Raw genomic sequence first — 11,029 nt, forward strand, 5'->3', positions numbered from 1 at the left:
TGATAAGTCTGGTTGGCAACCAGCTGTTTGTTCTCTGAATCTATGACTCTGTTTCTGTTTTTTTGTGCTTGTTCATTTGTTTTGTTTTTTAGATTCCACATATAAGTGAAACCAAACAATATTTGTCTTTGTAAATATCTTCTTTCATTCAGTAGGTGGCCTTTTTTTTTTTTTCGTGAATAGATGTTGAATTTTGTCAAAAGATTTTTCTTCATCTGTTGAGCTGATCATATGATTTCTATTCTTCAGTCTGTTAATATGGTGTGTCACACTGATGGGTTGGTAGATATTGAATCTTTCATCCCTGGAATAAATCCCACTTGCTCATGGTGTATGATCCTCTTAATGTGTTGTTGAATGCAGTTTGCTAATATTTTGTTGAGGATTTTTGCATCTGTGTTCATCAGTGATATTGGCCTGTAATTTTGTTTTCTTGTGTTCTCTTTATCTAGTTTTGGTATCAGGGTGATGCTGGCCTCGTAGAATAAGTTCGGAAGAGTTCCTTCCTCTGCAGTTTTTTGCACTAGTTTGAGAAGGGTAGATGTTAACTTTTCTTTAAATGTTTCTTTAAATGTTTGGTAGAATTCACCTGTGAAGCCATCTGGTCTGGGATTTTTTGTTTGTTGGGAGATTTTTTACTACAGACTCAATTTCATTCCTGGTCATTCATCTGTTCATATTTTCTACTTCTTCCTGATTCAGTCAGGAGATTGTATCTTTATTGGAATTTGTCCTCTCCTTCTAGTTTGTCCACTTTATCGACATATAGTTGTTCTTTGTAATCTCTTATGCTCCTTTGTACTTCTGTAGTGTTTGTTGTAACTGCCCCTTTTTATTTATGATTTTATTTTGGGGGACCTTCTCTTTTTTTCTTGATGAGTCTGGCTAAAGGTTTATCGATTTTGTTTACCTTTTCAAAGAACCAGGTCTTAATTTCATCGATCTTTTCTATTTTTATTTTTTTAGTCACTATTTCATTTATTTTTGCTCTGATCTTGATATCTTTCCTTAACTAACTTTGGGTATTGTTTGTTGTTCCTTTAGATGTAAGGTTAGATTGCTTTCTGAAGTAGACTTGTATCACTATAAAATTCTCTCTTAGAACAGCTTTTGCTGCATTCCATAGATTTTGGATTGTGTTTTCATTTTCATTTGTCTCCAGGTATTTTCTTATTTCCTCTTTGATGTCTTCGATGGCCGATTGGTTGTTTAGTAGCATATTGTTTAGCTTCCACGTGTTTGTGTTTTGGGTAGTTTTTTCCTTGCAGTTGATTTCTAGTCTCAAAGCACTGTGGTCAGAAAAGATGCTTGCTATGATGTATGGTCAGGCTCTCAAGATGGCTATTCTCTTGCTCTCTGTACCTCCCCTGATCAACCAGTCCCTGCTTTACTCACATGACTCTCTAATCCTCTTAATTATAAGGCTTAATTATAACTGCCTACCTACTTGCCCCCTGCCCCAGCTGCTGGTTTTCCTGGTAATTGATGAGCTAATCTGGCATCAATTCACCCTATAATTCACCTTCTCCCCGGAGTGGTGAAGACTGTTGCCATGTCCTGCCTGCCATCTGCCACGCACAGTGAGGTGTTGCTCCAGGACCTTGCTTCATGTGTAGGTTTCTCTTGTCCAACAAATCCCTGATGTCTCTGTTGCTGTCTCTGGGTGAGAAAACTTCTGGGAGCTTAGATGTCAGGACATAAGGATGGGAAACAGTTGTGGAGGTGATCGGGAGGAGGCCGTCTACTAGCATGTCGGGCCTTGTGGTAGCTGTGTTCCATGAGAGATGTCTTTTTCTTCCATTATGTTGATGATATCCTGTCAACCTCAGTCTTTTCCCAGTTTAAAAGTAGCCCAGTGCTCCTCATTCATCTGACTGCACGGAGTTGGCTGGTGAATAGAGACAAAACTCAAGGACCTGGATTATCTACAAAATACAAGCATGCCCCTGACCTACCACCCCTAAACAATTAGAGACACAGGCTTTAGGGATATGAATTCAGAGACAGACTTGTGAATTAACATGGCCAATTACCCGGGAGTGTTTGGCTGAGGTCTGTGGCAACAGCGGAATAATGAGTGCCCTTGGGCTTCTGGTCCCAACTATGGAAGGGGGCAGAGCAATGATAGAGTGTGATGGAACAACAGCTATATGCAGTCTACGATACATTACAACAGGTGGAAGACATTACAAAAAACTACCCGATTCTTTGAGCATGCAAAAAACCACTATTCATTTGTATGCAACATATAGGATCCCCGTGGACATCGATAATGACCAAGGAATCTACTTTATTGGCCATGAAGTTCAGGAATGGACCGATACAAAGGACATACAGGGGCATTTCCACCTGCCTTACAACCCCACTGCTACCGGGCTACAAAGAGACTACTTAAACAACAGTTGAGGTGGGAAACTCACTCTTAACACGTGGACACATCCCAGGAGCAGTTATCCCAGTGCCGACGCCATGTTAACCCGGAGGTAACTAGTCAACACCGTTCGAGTTCAACTGTTGACCACCGAAGGACTGTTGCCAACTACAGGTCAGGACAGCAACTCATTTTTGCTTTTAAAAGACTTGCCTGATTAGATAGGTTGGACCCACCCGGGATAATCTCCCTTTGAATTATAGTCAGCTGATTAGGGACCCTAATTTCATCTGCAAAATTCCTTTCGCCATATTGTTGTATAGTCATGAAGGTGATATCCAATGGTATTTACAGGTCTCTACAGTGCTCAAAGGAAATTACACTGGTGTTTACCCCAGGGGGCAGGAATTGTGGGATCCATCTTAGAATTCTGCCTACCACAGACTGCCCCCTGGCCATCTCACACTCCTTATACCACTGAACCAACAGGTGAAAAAGGTTAATCTACTGGTGTTATGATCTCAGTTACCGCAGGAAATTGGTTGCCTTTATAATGGAAGCAAGGAGGATTTTTTCTGGAACCCAGGAGATTTTTTCTGGAACCCAGGAGATTTTCTGAGGTTCCCTTCAATACTTCCATGCCAACAGTAAAGATCAATGGAAAGCTACAGGAACTGGAAAAAGGCAGGACAATTGAGGATTCAGACCATTCAGAAGGGAAGGATTGAATCATTCTACCAGTAAAGAATCTGGATGGAGCTGTGGGTTCTGGCTGTGGGCAAGGAAAACAGGGAATAAGTGGGTGAAGGTGGAAGCTATAGACGTCACCTCTGACCTCGTGAATAACTACAGAAACCAGGACTGGTAGCTTTGCATATTTTCTGTTATATGTATGTGTTTATTCTAACTTCTCCTTCCCATTTTAATTTTATATAACACTAGGTGGAGGTCAACTTTACAATGTAGTCTTTAGTGGGACCTAAGACTGAAATTGAGGCCTAATTAATATAGGCAGCAATGGATTCAATGACCGTTGGGCTTTGTGTTTTACCTGGGGGAAGGGCAAGAACTTCACTTATCAAGAGGGTTAGCTGTTTCTTGCTAAAATGTAGTTTCTTTGCTGGGCAGGCGTTGAAATGGTGAATGGTGCATATGAAAGCTGAGAAGTCAAAGGGGTCGACTGAGCTGCTTATGAACTTATTGCTTCCCAGCTCCAAATTCATTCTCCAATTGCACACCCAGAGTGCTCAGTCCTTTGACTACCTTGTAGCCCCAGCCCAGGAGCCTTGGTGATCACCCTGCTGCGGTCTTAAGAGGCACACCGCGTGCTTCTGGCTTCATGCTGTAGCAACCCACAGCCCTCACCACGCACACTCCCAGGCATGACCAGGCCTGATTTTGCTGCCCCCTGCAGGGCTGTTCCTGAGACCTTTCCAAGGTGGGCGATGTCCGCTCCGGCTTGGCACCCGCAGAAACATCCCAGCTTCCTCAGCAACCTGCTTACATGCCTTGGCTTGCCTGTGTCCTAGGTGACTGTTTCCTGTTTATCAGATGACCCTAAACCAGTTCTCGCACAGGCAACCCAGCAAACGTTCTCACCAGCCAGTGGTTGTCTGCAACCGCACCTTCTCCAAAATTCAATTAACTATCAAGTTAAGAAAAAGGGAATTCTGTTGGAGCCAAACTGAGTATTATAACCTGGGAAGCAGATTCTCAGAAAGCACTGAGAACTCTTCCACCTGTTAGAAGTTGAAGGCATAGACTTATGCTTTTTTTTTTCTTTAATTGATTCTATTTTTTACATAAAAAGTTCAGTAAAAATTGGATAAAGTAAGTGATTTTTTTTTTTTTTTTGGCGGTACGCGGGCCTCTCACTGCTGTGGCCTCTCCCGCTGCGGAGCACAGGCTCTGGACGCGCAGGCTCAGCGGCCACGGCTCACGGGCCCAGCAGCTCCGCGGCATGTGGGATCCTCCCGGACCGGGGCACGAACCCGTGTCCCCCGCATCGGCAAGCGGACTCTCAACCACTGTGCCACCAGGGAAGCCCAAGTAAAGTGATTTTAAGCAGTAAATCAATCTTATCAACATAGCACAAGGCTGGCCGGAATATTTACATGATAACACATTAAACCTTGCAGGAGAACTTAAACCATCCTTACAAAGTCTTCTGTGATCCTAGCACGCAGCGGCTTAAAAGCAAAACAAAAGCCAAAAACCAGGAAAGACAAACTATTTTCAATGTATTCTCATATACATTAAAATATAATACAGATCGTCAGGGTAAGGGGTCGTGGGTGGGGATGCGCATGAGTCTGTGCCCTGACAGCACCGACAAGGAGGAGACCCAGCCTTGCGAGTGGGGTCAGGCCTGGCCGGGGTCTCGGAAGGCAAGGTCTCAAGGGCCTAAACCCTTGCCTCAGATGGCCTCTACCAACAGCTCACAACCAGGGACCGCTTGTTGTAGATGGACCTCATTTTTGTGAGCTCATTCTGCAGGTTTGAATTCCCCAGGGTGATGTGTCGTCAGTAGCACAGCCCTGACAGTGGGGTGGGGAGAGAGGGCCCACGGGACTTCTTCTCCCCAGAGTCTCTCCTACCAGCTTGCCCGTCCTCCCACCCTGGCCCTGAAGGTCACTCTAATTCAGTGTCCCGTTTGGGTTTGTAAACAGCCCCAAACTTCTGCATGTACTTCTTAATGTACTCCTTGGTTTTGTGTCTCACATCCTCATCGCACTCCAGGTCCTCGGGGTCCTTACAGTACTTCAGCTCCTTATTCATAACGCCGTGAGTCAGCTTGCGAGCTAGGTGTTTGAAATCTTCAGTTGTGGTAATTCTTCCCACTTTGCAGTCAGGTTTCCAGTAAGGGTTCAGGCACCGGACGATGAACTGGGACATCTCTTTTCTGAATACTTGTTTGCTTTTCTCAGCCAGCTCACTGGAGGCGTCTGCTTCTGCTGTCTTAGGCTTTTTTGAGGTCTTCATGGGATTTTCATCGTATGTTGGGGTTCCCAGGTCCATCTCAGCTTCATGCTCAAGGCTGGCATCCTCTCCTGGGCTTTCCCAAGTAAGAGGATCCCACTGAGTCTGCCTTGTGATCACATGGTAGTAGTAAATCTTCCCTTCTGGGTCTCGGGCTGTCTTCCAGTTGGGAGGTAAGACAATGGTTTTCGGTTTGGGAGGAGATGGGGGTGGTAAGTCCGAGAGGTTATTTGTCACAACCTTTTCAGGTGGCTGTAAGGGCTGAGGCTGCCCTGGTGCAACTATTGTAGTCACGGCTGTGGCTGGCTGTACCACCACTCCTTGTGGGTGAGCTGTGAAAATCTGTTGTCCCTGGATGTACTGAAGACTTGGCTGGGCATAACTCTGTACGATTGGTGGAGTTGTCTGTGAATAGGGTGACGTCACACCGTAGACAGTGGGAGCAGCCTGTCCTTGATGACATAAGGTTGCTTGAGACTGTGCGGGAGGGTACTGCTGCTGTACACTCGCGGACTGTTGGTTTGAATCCCAAACACCATACTTCTGTCCCTGGACTGGGCCTGGGGCCGGCACTGGCAGGACGGTGACCCTGGAGTCTTGGTGTACCACACCATCGCTTTGGGCCACATACTGTGAACTGGAAGCTTCCACAGGGGCTGCCACATGTGGCACCACTGGCACAGGTGGAGGGGCAGCAAGGGGTTCTGTAGAATGTCCCACCAAGGGCTGAGAATAATCATAAGGAGAAGGAGAACACACAGGATCCGTGCTGCGTGTGGGGAGGAGCACCTTTCCAGCATTAAGATTGCTGGGATCCACATAGGCCTGCATGGGGTTACCTGGTGTGTAGCCAGCAAAGGGGTGATGAGGGGCATGGTAGCCAAGAGAGTCATAGGGCAGTGGAGACGTCACTCCCAGGTTCTGCATCTGCTGCTGTTTTTTTTGAGCCTCCCGCTGAGCTACCTCCTGCTCAAACCACTTTCGACGCTCCTCTGTAGAAAGTTGATTGCGATCTTGAATTTGTACTTTCTTTTTAGAAGTTGGTGTATCATATCTGCCACCTGGCCTTTTTGTTCCCCGCTCACAGGCAGAAGGTGGTGGGGAGAGGGAGCCCCTTCGTTTCCTTTTCTCTTTATTTTGAGTTTGTTTGTCTGGGTCTCTCTCTCTCGACTTGTTAGGAGTCTTCGGGGCAACTGTTTGATCTCTGAAGCCAACAGCATCCCTTCCTCGTTCGGTTATTGTGCTCTCCTTTTCAGTTTGCCTTTTCTTTGGAATTTCATATACCTCCTTTAGGTCTTTCCAACTGTCCAGGAGCTTGGTGGCCAAATCACTTATATCTACTGGTTTACGTGACTGTTCCTGGCTCCTCTCACTCTCCACATCAGACACACCCTCCTCTTCATCTTGGGATAGTGTTTCCTCAGCAATAGGTTCGTCTAGTTTTGTGCCATTGTTCTCTCTAGGCTCTATTTCAGTGTCAGCCTCTGGTTCAGATGTGGGTAGCTTAATGGCCTCCACAGTGATGTCACTATCAACTTCAGATTCAGGCAGCTGTTGTGTGAGTAGCTGTTGTTCCTCTTCTTCTATAGGGACGTTTTCTAACTGGTCAAGGTCCTCTTTGCCATCCTTGCCTTCTAGCTCGCTGGTAGCATCAGAGATCGCACTGTCCGTGCCATTTTCACTTGTAATTTTAAGTCTGCGAAACATTAGCTTCTTGGGGGGGTCTGTGTCAGCTCCTATGCTCAGCTTGGTGGCAGGGTCAGGTGTGTTGAGCGGTGTGTGGGCACGTGATGTATTCTCGCTAGAATACCCATCTCCTTCGCTCAGCTGAGGGACAGCAGTCTTGGTTTGAGACCAACGTTGAATAATAGGAAGCACTTTGCTTTCCTCCAACATACTTTTAGCAGGAATGGGTAAATGTTCCAAAGTCTTTATAATCTCTTCCTGAAGCTTCTGGTTACTTTCCCAGCCATCACGTAGCTCTGCCATCCAGATCCACAACAAAGGCAGCCCTTGATGTTCCAGAAAGGACTTCAGGCAAGACTGTGAATGTGTGTTCTGTATGAGCTTGAGACAGGTAAGTTTCTGTTCCAAAGTCTCAATTCTAACCATTAGCCAGGATAAGCTGAGCACCTGGTTTTTATCAGAGAGACACTCACCATTCTCCATCAGAGCTTCTAGCTCTCCATCCACCGAATCCTTCTTCCGAGATCGTTCTTTCTTCATTTTCCCTCCTGCTGCTCTGAGGTTGACTCTGTTCTCTCTTCCCAGGTAACCCCGGCAATTAGCCGACCCACAGAAACATCTCTGTGCTTCCTTGCCATATCTTTGGAACTGATAGTCAAATGTTAACTCTGAGCCTGAAGGAACCAGTTTGGTGGTAAAAATCCCAACTCTCAGTTGTCCGTTCACAGTCCATTTTTGAGTCTCACAGTTTGGTTCACAGCTGTGATTCATGAACCGGGAGCAATTTCCTTTCTGAGTGGCATCTATTATCTCATCATTCTTCAGGGCCATGAAATAGTAGTGGATGTTTCTGTTTCGTGCATACTCCTTTACCCGGGCCTTAAACTCTTTATGACCAACTACCTCTCCACAATATTCCAGGACGAAGGTGTTGGAAGGAAGGTCTTTGGCAGCTCTCAAGCCCCAGCCTTTCTTTTCTGTGAGTATGACTTCCACATCTGCATGCTGTTTTCTTTGAAACCGTCTGTTGCAACAATAATCCCCATTTGGACAACGAGACGAACATTCGATCATGAGGAGACGATTAAGACAGTCTTCCCCGCACGCTATTTCACCTCGAGCTCTTCCATCTTTAGAGAGAGGTGTACACTCACATTGCATTCGCTTAAAATCCCGGTGGGATTTATTCTTCCTTCTTTCCGTTAAATAAACATTTTCTTCAATCAGATCAAAGTAAGAAGGCATCTTCCCTTGTTTGGCACACTCCTTCCACCGCTCCGGGTCCCTGAAGTCCTCCATGACACACGAAGTCCCAACCAATGCTGAGCCTGGAGGCACTGCTGTCTCTCCCTGCTCTACCTCCACTCGAACTTTCTTTCTGTCCCGAAGCTCACCGTCACTCTCAGAATCACTCTCCAATTCCTGTCTCCTTTTTTTAAGAGGCCCTCTATCTTTCCTATCATTTTTTCCTAAGTTTTTCGAAAGATCTTTCTCCTCACTCGCAGCTAAAGAGTCCTTAATGGAATTGCTGCTTAGTTCAGGTGCTTGCACTGACCCCTTGTCCTTCTGAAGGGACAGAAAACATTTATTGGACTGGCCTGAAAAGCGAGATCCTCCACGTTGGTCCCAATTCTCCTCCTCTTCACGGTCATCTGTTAAGGAATCTGGTACCTGCCCTTGAATTCGATCATACACAACCCCAGTTCCAGGCGGTCTACCTGCTGATCTTGGATCCCAGTAGCCATTGGCTTGCCAGTAATTACGTGTCCCACTATGCTGTTCTGCGCTTTGCTGATACTTGTGTCCACCACAGGCTCCATAGCTGCTGTCAGGTTGCCGATATGTGGTAGCAGGCTTTTCTTGTTGAGAGAAGTCCCATCCTAGATTCCTGAGCTCTTCTGATGATGAACGGAAACCATCCACTCGGGAGATCTCACAAGAAGAAAAATTTGACTGTGTTTTTCCCAGTCTACTATCTGACCTGTTAGGGAAAGTGGTCTGTTGCCGAGACTTACTTGAGACATCTTCAGAATCATCAGGAGAATAAACTGGCAGCTCTTCTTGCTGCCTAGAAGTTATTTTGGCTTTCGCTGCTTCCTCAGAATTTGGATGACCTAGAGGGTCAGATTTTATGTCTGTATGGCTTGTACTATCAACCCCATCACTCTGAGGATGAGCAGTTTCAGACAAGTGATTATCTATCTGTTTTTGGATGGGCTGTGTAAAAGAGATTTCTGAATTCTTCTCTGTTACTTTATGAAAGAAGAACTTCTCAGTTTGAGGACAGGCTTTACTTGGTATGCTCTCAAATTTTTCCTCATATGAATGCCTCCTTGGCTCCAATCGCTCATCTTCCCAGTGGTCAGAATAGCGTCTGTAACTCTGACTGCTCCGAGAAGAACAAGGACTTGTTTCTTCCATGGGCAAAGCAGAATTCTTTGGCACAACCAGCACAGACTGAAGATGGTTTCTTGGAATGCTGCTATCATCAGAATCTGTATCTTCCGAATCACTTGAACTTTTGGAAGAACCAGAATAATCTTCATGGACAGTGGATACAATCTCTGAGGCATGACCACTATTGTCGCATTTTAAGGTATATGTTACACCATCACTGTCCTCCATGATCAAATTCAAAGCACAAGAAGAAAATACAACTTCTGAGTCATCAGAAGTATGTGCATGTCGTCTTCCACCTTCTTCATCTAAAGAGATTTCTGGGCTTCCTCTTCTATCAGGCAGTACGGAGATCCCTTCTTCTTGAACCTTTTGCACATATTTCCCAGATAGTCCATTATTACGCCTGTTTTCCCAGGAAGCAAATCCTCTTCCTGAATCAGGGAGGCCACTAGCTACTCCTATTATTTCTTTCTCTGCATGCTTTAAAAACTCTGAGCTCTTACTCTTCAGCACAGCATCCGAAACTGGAGATGCATTCTCTCCACATTGCAAGAGAGTTGAACTGTCTACGTTTGTCCCTGCTGGAAAACTCTGAAGAGATGAAGCAATGCATGAGCTCCCTGTAGGTGGATATAAATCATCAAAATGATTAACAGAAGCTGAACTAGTACTACCAACACTCTCCTTATATCCTCCACATGCAAATTTTGAGTGCTGTTCTGTCAGACTTCCATTATCACATGTAACTGTTTTTGATTTCAAATGCACATTCATGAAGCTATTTGAAGAAATATTTGTTACTAAAGGATCAGTATTTTCAGCTCTGGAATGACACAAAGAAGGGGGGTTGTCGTTTGAAGTACAGTATATATCTGAATCTTTGGTTTTACAGCAAGAAACTCTCACATCAACTGGTTCTTTAACTATTGTTTTGGAATAATCTATAGCCATAACTGGCAAAGATAGGAGTTGATCCTGGTGTGGCGACACTGGAGGTTCTGTTTCTCTAAATGGGCTTTCTGACTTACTGTGCTGCATGCGAGTATCATCCAAGTCTTTTTCTTTACATCTATTAATGTTTCGAAATCCATTTGATGAAAGCATGCACGTTTTGACCAAAGGGGATACCTCTGATCCAGTCACACTATCATCAGAAGACATCAAAACAGTGTCGCGTTTGGAAGTGCAAAATGTTGCCAAATCAGATTCTGCCCCAGGAGATCCGTTTGTATTAAATTCTGTGGGACAATAACTTTTTAATTAATCATTCTTCACTTTACACAAAGAGCCTAATTCCTTAATACTATCATGGCTATCATGTCCTATAAATTCAGACTTAAAAACAGGTGATTCATCTAGCTTTTTAAAAGTAGGTGAATCATTTAATCGATTTGATGGAGATGGAGACCCGATCTTCTCTCTTTCAGGAACTTTACTAATCACTCTTAATTCACTACCTTTTGAACGAGGAGTCTGTAAACTAAAAGAATGAGACTGTTTGATTTCCTCATTCAATTCTGTACAACAGAAAGAATTTTTAAATATCAGACTTGGGTGCAGGTTTTGAAGGGGGCAGATTTATAACGGGAAGCA

At 44.8% G+C, this 11,029-nt stretch overlaps 1 pseudogene; it reads right to left on the reverse strand.

Annotated features, from left to right (window-relative positions):
• Positions 1 to 5,002: 5,002 nt before the first annotated feature.
• Positions 5,003 to 10,555, reverse strand: LOC112399030 (histone-lysine N-methyltransferase SETD2 pseudogene; annotated as a pseudogene).
• Between the last annotated feature and the right edge of the window lie 474 nt (positions 10,556 to 11,029).

This window comes from Neophocaena asiaeorientalis, unplaced genomic scaffold (genome assembly GCF_003031525.2).
Source record: "Neophocaena asiaeorientalis asiaeorientalis breed wild unplaced genomic scaffold, Neophocaena_asiaeorientalis_V1.1 scaffold114, whole genome shotgun sequence".
In the NCBI taxonomy this organism is placed as follows: Eukaryota; Metazoa; Chordata; class Mammalia; order Artiodactyla; family Phocoenidae; genus Neophocaena; species Neophocaena asiaeorientalis.